At 29.6% G+C, this 14,578-nt stretch overlaps 1 pseudogene; it reads right to left on the bottom strand.

Moving 5' to 3' along the window:
• Positions 1-631: 631 nt before the first annotated feature.
• Positions 632-14,316, bottom strand: LOC113370109 (annotated as a pseudogene).
• Positions 14,317-14,578: the final 262 nt, after the last annotated feature.

The raw sequence follows: 14,578 nt of genomic DNA, 5'->3' as shown, positions 1-14,578 counted from the left end.
TGCAGTTACACTTTGTAGCAGGTTTTTAATTGACTTCAGAGAACTTCTAATAAATACTTTTAATTAATATAAAATCTTCTTAATTCTGGACATTTTGAATAAGAACAAAATATATTTATTAGTTCTCAATAGCTTTATAAAATAGCAAATTTAACTAAATCTTTCATTGGAATGTAATATTGGAATAAAATGACGGAAGACAGAAAATATCAGTTTTAGTTTATTACTAAAATAATATCAAAATCATTCCTGCCGATATGAAACACACATATATCATAAAATTATAATATTTTACTTATCAAATTCTGTTAGCTTGGTAATCAGAACTCATTGAGGTTCAATAAATATATTTTTAATCAATTTATAAAGGTACAGGTTTCACATCATTGATAATTGTACATTTTTGTGTTATATTTATGTTCCATATGAATGATTATTTCAGAATGAATAAATAGAAATCGTCTTTAAAATTAGCTAAAATTAATGAATGTTATAAGTACAATCAAATATATTAAAATATTATATTACAGCATATATGCACAGCTTAACTTTCATAAATAAAAGAAAAAGCAGATTGAATTAAAATAGTTATAAAAATAGAATAAAATCATCTTCATATAAATCTCTTCTCACAAATAAATTATTTAAAATTCTTAACTAAGCCAATAAAATGACATGGTCATATTAAAATATTAATCTTACTGTACTAAAATTTATAAAATTATTTAACATTTAAAAATCTGGAATATATTGCATCATATATATATCCAATTTATTTAATGCGAGCTATATTGCTATTGCACTCGATTCTGACAATAATACTCGTCTTATAACAAAAATACTCTGAAGACTTTTACAAAAGCTTCAATAATGTATTTAATTTAATCCTGACTTACTTTTTGTGCTGTCTACTAATTATAGCTTGTAGTTTCGCCAGTTGACTAATAAGATTAGCATTAGAATCTTCTAATTTCTCGACTCTTTTTCTGTAATCACAATTTTCTGATACAAGGACTTCCACTTTTCTTTCCAACTGGTCCATATATTCTTTCTTTTTGCGTCGACTTTCTTGAGCTGATATCTAATAATAATAAAACAAACTTAATATAGAATATAAATTATGTATAAATGTACTTATAAATACATTAACAACCAATTCCAGTACAACATTTAACTTTAAATAACAAAAGGCATATAAAACTGCATGAACCATTCGAATTTTTTACTTTTCTCAATAAATAATTTGTAGAAACTATTAATTCATTCAATACCTTATTTTTAATTTTCCTCCTTATCTTTTTAGTGACTTTTCTTCAGCTTTTGTAAGTGGTAACCTGGTCGGTATAGGGTAGCCCTCTGCTAAAAGTGTTCGTTTTTCTTCTTCGGTCAAAATTAAAACACCTGTTGATCCTTTCTGTAAACGAAAAATGATTTCTATTGAAGATAGTTGTTTTCAATTAAGTAATAAATGAAATATTTAAATATTAATAAAATGAATTACACTATGAAATAGATTAGCATTTTATATTTTAAGTTTTAGCACAAGTATAAAAATATCTTTATCGTTACTTCTAATATCTGAAAGACTTATCAATATCGTGTCGTATTGAATACAGACCAGATAGGCAAACAATTTTAGTTGTAAGTGGCATTTTGCCTTAAGGCAATTTGCATAAACTTCTCGATTTGTGTAAATAATCAACTTAATCAATATGAAATAATAGATTTATATATATACAGAGTTGTTAAACCTACATATAGTTTTAGAAACTATTGATGATTATGGATTTTTATAAAATTTACATTCAAAAAATAGTTTAAGTGTTGTAAATTTTTTAATCATCTAGCTAGATCATCATTTCAGGTTTAAATACTTTTTATAGTCGTTTAGCTACTTTTCGCAAGCCTATAATAATTTAGGCAGGCCTATATTCAATTTATACAGTTCGACCGATTCATATCAAGTACGATTCCCAAATGATAACTTTCAGTATTGGAATTTTTGAAATAGCTTCAGGATTTTTTTAGAAAAAAATGAACAAAAAATTTTGCGATTTTGAGAAAATGCCCACGAAAGTTCAAAATTTGACTCAAATACTCACACATTCGTCATGTTATAGTAATGGTAAAAAAATCTAATATGAAAATGTTTGCATATCTTTAGGTTTAAAGACCCTCTGATTGGTTTTGGCATACCTCAGAAAAAATGGATGCATGTGTGTGTATGTTAGGATACAATTTTTCGACCAAGTTTTTCTAAAAATTTTAAAAATGCAGAAATTCTAAAGTTCTCTTATATACTTGAAAAAAAATTTTGACTTTGCAATCTAATTTCTAACTGTTTTATGATTCAGGACAAGGATTAGGTTTTGTTTGTATATTTTCGTGTAAACATGAATAAAGGTCGTCGCTCAATATAAGCACTTATGTTAGATCTATAAAATACGAATTATGAAATTTACAGTATTTATAATAATTATTCAAAAATATTAAACAATGGTTATTAATTAATGATCAAATTTGAATTGATCATAGATCATTTTTATACTTCGAATATTTAATTAAGGTACGGGAATTTCCAGCAATTTGCCTTAAGGCACAATGCCATGCACCACTAGTTCTAATTGTGATATCAAATAATAGAGAAGTACTGTAATCGCAAAAAAATCGAAAATGAAAATTTTTATATATCTTTACATTTCAAAGGTTTCTGAATATTTTGGCATACCATTAAAAAAAATGGATGCATGTGTGCGTATGCAAATTATCGTCGACGATTTCGGGAAAACCTCAACCGATTTGAATAATTCAAAAAACATTCGATTCGCATTGATAAGAAGACGTCCTGATTACTTTTGGCAAAGGCAGGTCTAGCCGTTCCGAAGATACAGGAAAAAAGGTGCCAAAAACGGTAAATCAGTTTTTAAGAGAACGGAGCGTCCGATTTGAATAATTCAAAAAACATTTTACTTGTATTGACAAGATGAAGAACTGACTAAATTTTTAGGAAGGCAGGTCCAGCGGTTATGGACTCTCAATAAAAATAAATTAGAAAAATGTCATTTGGCGGTCAAAAATGTTTATTGGACAAATGTACATCAAATTATCAGATATTTTATAGAGACTTTAATAATGTACAAATTTTGTGTAATTTTTTTTGGATTCCGTACCAAAATTTTTAATTACGGTACGGGAAGTTCCAGCAATTTGCCTTACAGCACGATGCAATGCACCCCACTAGTTTCTAATTAATTTATAATTTCATTTTCCTTGACTGTAAAAATATACTAACCGGTTGGCTGCTGATGAGGGGAGTGTGAATAGGCTGACGAGTCGTATGTGCAGACTGATTCTGGTGATAGAGGCGAGATCCGGCATGCTGGGGCCTCCTCGATGTCGTGGTCGTGGTATTCGTCGATGCAGGCGGTAAAATTTCATGTTCCGGGGATAAGTTGCCTTCGCTGTCCGCGTCACTACTCGTACTGGACGGAGGCGTCGGGGGTGAACCGAAGGCTAGAAAATAAAAAAAATCATTAAATAGACAGAAAATATAATTGTACTAGTACTAATGTAATACTATACTAATTCTGATGTGATGCTATACCAATGGTTCCCAACCTCTCCCCAGTGGCGGATCCAGCTTTGGCGCCAGGGTGAAGTCACATTATTAAATTATGTATAGAAAATATATTCGCAATACGATTAGAAAATCCTTAAATTTTAGGAGTGTTTGACTCCGCCGTTCGTCTATAATAAGTTACATATTGAAGTTATAAAATGTGTTTGGTAACAAAATACATAAATAAAATCATTATGAAGTAATTTTATTGCTAAATTAGTGTTCTATCTATGTCTTAAGACAAACTCAAAAATGGGTCATAACACCCTGGATCCGCCACTGCCTCTCTCTACAGCGCCCCTTCATTTTTAATAAAAAAAAAAGTGCGCGTAAGGTTCACACGCGATTGAAGTAAAACTTATTTGCTACTGTACAAAGTATCAAATTTAAGTTAAGTAAAAATAAATACATCATATAACAATTTTGAATAACGTTTATTAGTATTATGGCGATACTCGTGATGCACACATTTATTAGTGTCAACCATTATACACATTTATATAATGATAAATTATAAATTATATATTTATAATAGCATTAAAAATATGTATAATATTTAAAAACAATAGTAATTAAAGTCATACTTCAAATATGACATGATCGGTTTGTCATTGTAATTAGCATTTAGAAATGAAACTTTATTAGAGAAATGAAGTAATTGCTAGTTAATAAATTCTATAGTATCTGCCGTATCAAAAATACGGGGCCCACGAGCCAAGGGGGCCCCCAACGAGCGCAAGCAGAAAGCAAAACTACAATTTTACAAAAAATTTAATAATTTTAACGTAGTTTGCATTTCCTTTTTTATCGAGAGGTATTGAACTTCAACTTGTAAGCTAACGCTTTAAGAGCATTTATTCCTGCTGCAATATTTCTGCAAGCTTTAGCAATCACTTCAATTAGTAAAGCTTTTCCATATTCGATAAGTTAACAAATCTATAAAACTAATTCGGATTATACATTCCTAATCGAAAATAGGAATTTGGAATTTTTATATTTATATTCATATAGTTATTTGTTTGTTGTTGTTACTACTTGAATTGTCTGCATGACGCGTCAGTTTAATAGTTAGATTTTGATAAATATGATCAACTAAATCATTTTCAGATTTCTTTCTTCACTGTTTAAAAATATAAGTTTCTGTTCTGAAACTTTGCAACACGCCAGTAATGACATACAAAAAACTAGTATTTTATTAAGTAATCTTTTTAATAGACTGCGAATTAACATATGAAATTTTATTGAAATAGTTTGTTGAAGAAGTAGAAATAATTTGTAAAAAAGATGGATTGCAATAACTATTTTAAAGAACAAAATACAAAAGGTAATGAAGTGTTATTATCACAAGATGAGAGGATTTTAGACCCGAAATCTTATTTTAATGTATACTATTGCTGTTTGGATGTATTAATTTCACAAACCGAACAAAGTTTTCAAAACCTTTGTGACCTAAGTAGTAACATTTGTCTTTTTGAAATCGAGAATTAATAAACGTTTCCGGAAAACTGACGACTGAATCCCTGAAAAGAAATATTGTAAAATATCTCATATGATCATGATCAATTGATAGTTCTAGAAATAAGTTTGAATACAGAAATCTAAGAAATTTATTTCATTAAGGTACAATGATGGATGCAATAGGCTTGCATCCAGTTTTCCCAACAAAATAACAGTATGCATTTTTTTCTTGGCCCTTAATTACAATTTACAGTTAAAATCGCAACTGCTAAAATTTTTTTTTAAATTAAAACTAATTAAAAATTACGTAAATACTTTAGGACATAAATGTCTACCAGAACTTTATAAATTTTATAAAAGATCACTAAATAAGTCAGTTTCTCAAAAAAAGGTAAGGAGAGTGAAAATATACCTCGAATCATTTGTGAAAAATTCAGAAAATTAGAGAAAATTAGATAGATAAATAATTAGAATGATTGACACATTGAAATCATTTCATCGAGAGCGTTGCATTTGTATGGATTTACACCCTAGTTTCGCCTAAAGAAGTTTTACTTCAGAAATTTCGCTCCTCCTTAATGTTTCCAACAATCTAATTTCATATATACACAACTGATGTGTGTATGTATGTATAATAACTCACTTGTATTGTGCGTGACGACTACTCCTGCTTCCAATTTGACTTGTATCGGAGTAGGTTGGCATCGGGAATGGATCGAAGACGGATTTATGGCACCGAAAAGGGCAGCACTGCGAGAGTTTGGCGACAGGGACACCGAAGAGGCTGTCGTCGATCGCAGGAGACTCTGCTGCCTATTTTGATTACTGTTTGCTGAACTTACATTTATATTTCCATTGTTATTGCTGCCGTGACCGCGTGTTACTTGAATTGTAGCTGTCTGGTTAAAGAAAACATTACAAAATTAAAAATCATACGTTAAAAAAATATAACAAATAGTATTATTTTCAACAAACTTGTTTTTTTTTAGCTTTTTCGCTGGCGATACAGTTTTATTCTTTGAACAGTTGTAGTATCTGTCGTGCATATAAAAATTATTTCCAATTTAATAACTTCAAAAATATATAGTAACTACTAATAATACAAATTACTGCAATAAACTTACGTTTCTTACACGGCACGTATTTTTCATTTGCTTTATTATTTGGACTATAATTATTTATGGGGGACGGGATAAAATATTCTTCAGATCCAGACATTTTTTATTAACTCAAGATTTGTACTAATAGTTAACCTTAAAATGTAATGACACAACCGAAAAATGAACAATATGCTTCACGCTTTCGGTGACGTACGCATACAAAGAAGCCTCGCACAAATACAACGACCAATCAGAACCAACCCGTATAGAAATGATATCATCGAGAACGAATGACGAATCATTGCCACTCGACCTTGCCGTAACGCACTTCCGTTGCATTTGTACGAATTTACACCCTAATCGCGTGTGAGCAGTCTGAACAAATTGTAATTAAATTCATGATTAATTGTGAAACTATATCGATTACTACTAACATTGTGATCGAGTACGAAGTGTTGTGCCTCTGGTCCTTCTTCGGTATCTGGCGAATTGGCTCTGCTGGAATCAAGGCTGTCTGCATCGTCGCTGAAGGGTTCCTCTTTTACGGTGATCGGCGAATCTGAGTTGGCTGCGGTGTCCCCACAACGGCTCGTCGCGAATTCCATCGGTATCGTCGCAAAACATTCGTCATCCATATCTACGAAGAGAAATAGAATAGGACTTACCGTTAGTAAGAGATAAGGTAAGATAAGATAGTATTAGATAATTATTGATTTGGAACACAATGCGGAATACAGACTTATATATAAATAAATAGGTCTTGCATATGTTTCGAGGTTCCTCTGTGACTCTTGTTCAGTGCACAGAAGTAATAAAAAGACACAAAAACTCTAAACAATATGTATATAAGTTATTTAGTGTACGCATATTTCTTCTAGCAGCACAAAAAAGGAAATTCTATTTTGGATCGAAATTTATACAAATTACTCTTAATAATTACTAAATGTTTTTGCTATTTTTTTTTTTTTAATTTATTTTTCATAGCAAGCTATACAAAGTACATTCAGCTACATTTGTTACAGTTATATATTATTTGACTGCGTGAGAAGGATCGCTATCCTGCGATAGCGCCTTCATAGATATTATGTTATATTTTGTAGTAAATCATTGCAGATTCTTTTTTTGAGACGCTTTGGTGGTAAAGGCTTGAGCAGGTCTAACGCTAATGCGTTTGGATGACGACTTAGACGAGCTTTGTATCTGGTGCAGAAAAGACTAATTTCTTCTTCTATAGTTCGAATTCTGAGATCTTGATGTATCACCCAATTGGGAACGTATTTTGGAGCGTTTACGATTTCTTTCAAAATTTTATTTTGGAACTTTTGTAGAATAGTTATGTTCGATTTACTGGCCGCACCCCGTAGTTGTAGACCGTAGGTCCATATTGGTTTGTATAATAGGAGTTTATTTTCTATTGTGACTTGTGATTTCCAGCCCATTATCCAGTTAAGTTGCCTACGTGTTAATTCAAGCTGCTGACGCTTCTTTAGAATATGTTCATGCCAGGTTAATCTTCTATCTAAATGTATTCCCAGATATTTAACAACATTAGATAAAGGAACCAAATCATCATTCAATCTAACAGGGAGGCATGAACCTTGTCGTAAGGTAAAATTAACGTGAGCTGATTTAGAGTTATTCACTTTTATTCTCCATAGTTTGCTAAATTGCTAACCATATTGTATTTTATCCTAAGTAATAAAAGAAATTAAAATAATAACAATATGTAATATTGTAATAACATTTAAAAATTTTCTTTTTCGGAATTCGAGATACCCAGCTGTAAGTCTGTAAATACTTGTATATTGACACCCTAAAGTTGTCTCAAAACCTACACATGGTATTGACATCCTACCATATGCAGGTTTTGAGACAACTTTAGGGTGTCAATATACAAGTATTTACAGACTTACAGGTGGATATCTCGAATTCGTAGATTCTTACCTAATTTAAGCTTAAATGACTGGACTATGGCAATTTTAATGTTAGTGCCAAAAATGCAATTTTTATTATATTATTAATGTATTTTATGTTGTTTCTCAAAATAATTTATACTCACTGATAAGTAAAAAAAATGTGTCCAAAACTACAGAAAAATGAAGACACTTCAATTATTTTCTTACATATGGTATTGACACCCTACCATATGTAGGTTTTGAGACAACTTTAGGGTGTCAATATACAAGTATTTACAGACTTGCAACTGGGTATCTCGAATTCCTAGATTCTTACCTAATTTAAGCATAAATGACTGGACTATGACAATTTTAATGTTAGTGTCAAAAGTGCAATTTTTATTTATTATATTATTAATGTATTTTATGATTTTTCTCCAAATTATTTATACTCACTGATGAGGCAAAAAATTTATCCAAAACTAAGGAAAAATGAAAATGCTTAAATTATTTTCTTATTTGACTTGATGTAATGCCTACCAAGATTTTAATAATAAAATTCACCATCAAAATTAACCATTCTTAACTTAAATAAATGCACATTCATTCATCCAATTATAAACTAAAACATAGAAAACAAACGATAATAATCCCATGAACGTTTCGAGTCTTTATTTGATTCATCCTCAGAGCGAATACGTATAAATAATTTGCAAATGGGGCTGGGGTCCTTTTTACACCGCCCACATGCATGTTTTACAGTTTTTATAAAAACACTGTTGAAAATATCAATACATAAATTAAATAAGTATACTTGGAAATTATATTCAGGTATCATAAACTAAATAAAAGAGCTCGAAACCAAAAAACTACCATAAAAAATACTTTTGTTATAAATATTGATACTTGACTGCTTATCTCCAGATAACGTCGTCGTAGAAATTGAGGTGATAAATATGGTTACATATAATTTGCCCCTACTTTAAAATAACTTCTTTTAAAAATACTTTATTGTTTTTGAGATAAATGAAAGAAATGATATCTTGAAACTGAAATGATAACTTGAAATGAAAAAATATCTCAAAACCCAACAAAGCATTTTGAGCCTTACCCAATTTATTATTTATATTGGTCTTGATAAAGATCCATTCAATTTTTTTAATATTAAGTAGATACATAATTTGAAAATAATATATTATACTTTTGTAATTATTCTATTGCATAAAACTATCTAAGGAACTATGTCGCAATTCGATGTCTCGATTCGGTACAATGATTCATTTCATGGATCATTACAGGCCTTCCTTGATAGAAAATAAGTATCTTTCTATTGAGAAATTGTACAATCAATTGGAAAAAGTGAAAACTGTTTTTATATTAAAGACACATTCCGCAGACAATGACACTTAATATACATTATTTTCAATTCAGTGTTAAAATCGTTCTTAAACTGGTCCTATATATTAACAAAGCAATTCTTTAACAATTTCTTTAATTGCCTATGACGTGTTACCTGAAGTTTTCTTTCTAATTATTCTTTTTACCTCATTGGGCAAATGAGAAAACTTCAGAAAACAAAATATGTCTGGACCAATTGATTTTCTAGAAAAAATAGAATTCTGATATTTACAACAAAAATATATCTACTGTGCCTAAATCACTTTGCTCCATTCTATAATACATGCTCAAAATATTGATACATAAAGATATACAATATTTTGATATTGAAGTTTTTTATTTAAAATATTAATATATAGAGTTAACTTCCTAAATAAGGCAAAAATACAAAACTCCTATTTTTCATATAAAGGTATCTTGATAGATACATAGACCATTTCATAAGCTCATTTATAATCTATTATGACCGTAATCGAATATTTATGTCTGTTATATTTAGCTTATCAATTACCCATCATAAAATGCAAAAAATCAATAAAAAATATTTCATTCCAATATTTTTATGTAAAATTCCGAATAAAAGCTGATCGTTGTATTATATAAGCACAAATAGTGCTATAAAATACGTGATTTCAAATAAAATTTTAAATGGAAATATTTAAATCTCTCTATTTTTACATGTTTTTTTTTTGTAAATACTGTTACATATTGCAAATATTGATATGATATCTATCACACGTGTCAAATACGTGAGTTTCATTCATATTAACACATTTTTATTTTAACTTTTTGCGATGTTTCGGAAATGTTTTAGTTTTTAAGATTTTGTATTCTGAATGTTGCAAACTGCCTCACAATTCAGTATTAGTTTGAGAAAATAAAAAAAACTTTATATAGTAATTTACTGAATGCCCCATGTAGTTTAATTGATTTTACATTTAAATGTAGCCATTTAGGTTTTGTGCAAAAATACATTTGTAAGTATCATTATTTTCTAATAAGTAAAAATAAGTATTTAAATGAATCAAATATTGTGTAATATAATCCAACGATTTATACTTATTTTCGATATATACTGAAATAATATTAAAAGCTTGAAAGATTGAAAAATATAGAGTTAATATATATACATTTCAAAAATATATAAGATATGTAAAAATACAAAACAGAAAAAAATATTTTTCTAGAGTTATAAATGCAAACACAATACATACATAATATTATTTTTCATATAAAATTATATGATATGTGGACTACTATATTTGTCAGATGATATTAGTAAACAATTGTGTAATCAATTTTCTGAAAATATATGGCCTATATATTTAACCTGTTCAAACTTTATATATTTAATCAAATAAAAAAAATAATGACAATATTAATCTTTGATAAATATTTGTTCAACAGCTGAAATCGTTTATTGAAAATATCTCATATAATTGATGAGTTTTTAAACACAAGTGCTTTGCAATGCTTTATTAAAAAATTAATAAAGAAAATTTGAAGCTGCACACTATTTTTGGTGTTATAAAAATTAGATGTATTTTATAGAAATGATAAAAATAGTATGTATTGTCTTGTATAAATGCATTTTAAGGTCAAAGATTTTGATATGTTATTATACAAGGTATGAATCATTATAAATTTATTTTTTTATAATACTTCGAGTATTATCCAATTTTTGTATATATTCTTCCAGTTCATATGACTTTTAAGAAAAATTATATCAAGGTAACTTTAATATAAATCAGATATGGTAACAAATTAAGAAGTACTGCAAAAAAACACTACCAATGAAGATTGTGAAAAGGAAAGAAAACTGGATTGGACCCATATTAGAAAAAGCCTTCTGTACCATTAGAAGTGCTGAAAAGACTAGAACGCAGAAGAATTCAGATGACTATGCAGAAACAAAATATAGAAAAATTTATGGACACAAAAGTTTGAAAAATAAAAAGTAAGTTATTAACAAAGTACTGACAAAATCATTTTAATTTGTAAGAGGATCGTTCGTAAAGCTGAGATAAAGCTTTCGATATTGCAACCCCTGAAATTCGGATTAGCCCGATACCAAGCAGTAGTAAATAGAAAAACTATGGACAACCTGATACCAAGCAGCAAAAAATAGAAGAGCCATGCATTGAAAAATGTTGATGATGGACAACTTTCGCAGAAAAACTATATGAAAACATATGGATGCAGAAAGTAAAAAAATTAATAGTACTGAAGATATAATTTTAGTTGGTAAGAGCAGCGTTTGTACTGCTCGATACTGCCCTTAAGTTAGATTTGCAATTTAGCCCTATGTATAACCTGATACCAAGCAGTAGCAATATCCGTTATTATTTGAAAATATATGACTCAAATGTTACCAAACAAAAATGGGCATTGCTGCAACGTAACACATCACGCTTTACAAATATGCAAAGTAAAAAAGATCATTTCAAAGCAAAAGGACAGCTATTGGGTTGCTTTTTAATGAAACTAGGTAGTAGAAAATATTCCTGTTCAAATCAAATAATGTAAGTAAGCATGGGTACTTAACTAGCTGATTGATGTAACATGTTTTGCTTACAATCGTCAATAAGCTTATCGTAAGTATGCGAAACGATTTCAAGTATTACTTTGTTTTAATTTTATCGTTTCGATATGACGCAGGTGAGCCGTTATCGATACAAGTCGCACTCTATGCAAACTAGTGCAATCGACAAAAGAATTACATGAATATCAGCCTTTGACATCTGTGTCAATATAACGTTGACTTGTCAATGTCGAATGTACATGGTAGAAACGATAAACCTATATTACAGGTCTTGTGACAATCTTGTAATTTTAATTATGTGCTATAATTCTGCTTTGTGGAATACTGGAAGTGACTCATGTTGTCCTTATTTTATAGAATACTGCAGGGAAAATTGAGATTTCTAAATCGAAGAAAAGCTGTTAAAAAAATTACGAAAACCAGGTGGTTTTCAGTACTTACTTGAGGAGATGTTGTAGGTAAAATAACTAGTATTATCAAAACTACTGTAATTGGCGAATACTAGAAGTTTATTATATTGAAACCAAACCAAACCAGTTTTTTTGCTTTCTTCGCCAAAATTTAATCAGACTTTAGGAATCCCATAATCTGCAGTGATAATACTTCTTAACTACGTTTAGGAAGCGACCCAGGGGTTGGCCTATTCACATTTGATATATTTTTATTATTAGAACTTTCATAATACTGATAATATATACTTTTTATTTAAGGCAGCAATGTCAGGACACGTCTATTTTCACTTTTATGCATATTTCAATCTATATTTTCGAATAAAAACCGAGGTTGGTATTGAACCTGGAACCCTGCGTTGCAAAGCCAAAAAGAAGTTAAATTTAAATAACTAGCTTTAAATATTATTTTAATCTTGGCATTCGAACACAATATTTCCTAAAGACTCTGACATCAGCTCAGTAAACGATGAAATACAAACTCATTCAGACAAGAACAAAAGCCACCTTAAAGATCACCCAAACTCAATTGAAAAAACTGAGGCAACACTTACAAGAGCTAGATCAATAAGAAAGTATATTCCACATTAATTTCAGTCAATCTCTAAATCACTCAGTCAGATGATTTTGTATTTTTGAAATCTTTATTTGTATTTCTAAAATTTTACTGTTGTTATTTTCGACTGTTGTAACAATTATCATCTGATGAAAAAAAATCCTTATCACCTCGCTGATGATAAATTAAAGACAAAATTAGTCAATTACGAAAATAAATAAGTAAAATAACAAATAATTATGTTATGTCACATGTCCAAAACTTCGTAAACATTTCTTACTTCGAAAGTACGAAAGGGCATAAGTTTGTGTTTTCGTTTTTTCCAAGGTGACACACAAATTATCAATAGCACTTAATTACTATGGTTTGCTTCGCGTAAATACATGTTTTTCTATTTTCGAAAGCATAACAAACAAATATGACTGAATCATATATTTATTGAGCACTCAAACGCAATTATTTCTGTAATGGTAACAAATAGTTTAAACTATAAATATTAAAAAATAGTATTGCGGAATGCGTTTGCATAAAAACATATTTTATAGTTCTCTATATGGTTTGCATATTGCTATAAAAAACAGAATAATAAAATTAATTTGCACTAATATTAAATATTGCAAAAATGCTTCGAAGGATCACATAAATACATAATTCTTTGACATTCTCATTTGACAAAAGTATGAAATAGACTTGTTTCAGAGGTCCCGGGTTCGTTACCCACTTCGAGCAGCCTGTTGTCAAGCAGCAGTGATAACGATTTTCACTTGGAAATATAGATAGCAATATGTTTCCAAGTGAAAATAGCCCTTGCCCGGCATTGCTGCACCAATAAAAAGTTAGCCCTATTAGATTAATTCTAATAACAAAAATCATCAAATATGGATAGATCAACCATTGGGTTACCATCTAAAAATACGAAGTAAGGAAAAGTTTCAGCCCAACAGCTCATAGGATGTAAGGTTCTGATTGCTGTTAAAAATATAATAAAAACAAAACAAAAAAATTAATAATTACGTCCTTCTTATAAATAAATAAATAAACTAACATCAACAATTTTGCCAATGTTACAAAATCAACTAACTATTATTACCATCAACTGCGGTTACTGGAGAGGAAGGACCACTGTCGCCATCTGATTCTAAACTATAGCTGTGTTCGCTTTTAATAGGAAGTGTTCCCAAGGCGGCATCTGTCATGAGTCTGTCGTGTAGAACAACTGGCGAAGGTTTCATATCCCTGCTGTCAGGTGTGAACCAGCAATCCTGCAGCATTTCGGCATCAGCTCGGAACGGGTCGACCAGCGTCTGTAAGTAAGAAATTTAGGTTAGAATAGATCAATGGAATGGTATGTAGCAGTTCACAAGTTGTAAATGGTAAATTAAATTTTAAAGTAGGTTAAAAGTTTACTATATTTTTTTGGACATTTACCATATTTTTATATTTTGGTCTATTACTCTTTTGATATATAATATTTCAACAATGTTTCTGGAAAGCTAGGTTTTCACTTGGTATCAATCTTGAGATCACTAATCCATAGAGAAAACTGATATCAATACTGCTT

The sequence above is a fragment of the Ctenocephalides felis genome, unplaced genomic scaffold (assembly GCF_003426905.1).
Source record: "Ctenocephalides felis isolate EL2017-DRISC unplaced genomic scaffold, ASM342690v1 CF-g0.4_SCAFFOLD_01492, whole genome shotgun sequence".
Taxonomy (NCBI): domain Eukaryota; kingdom Metazoa; phylum Arthropoda; class Insecta; order Siphonaptera; family Pulicidae; genus Ctenocephalides; species Ctenocephalides felis.
The sequence above is the reverse complement of the archived record's forward strand: the minus strand, read 5'-3'. Positions and strand labels throughout refer to the sequence as shown.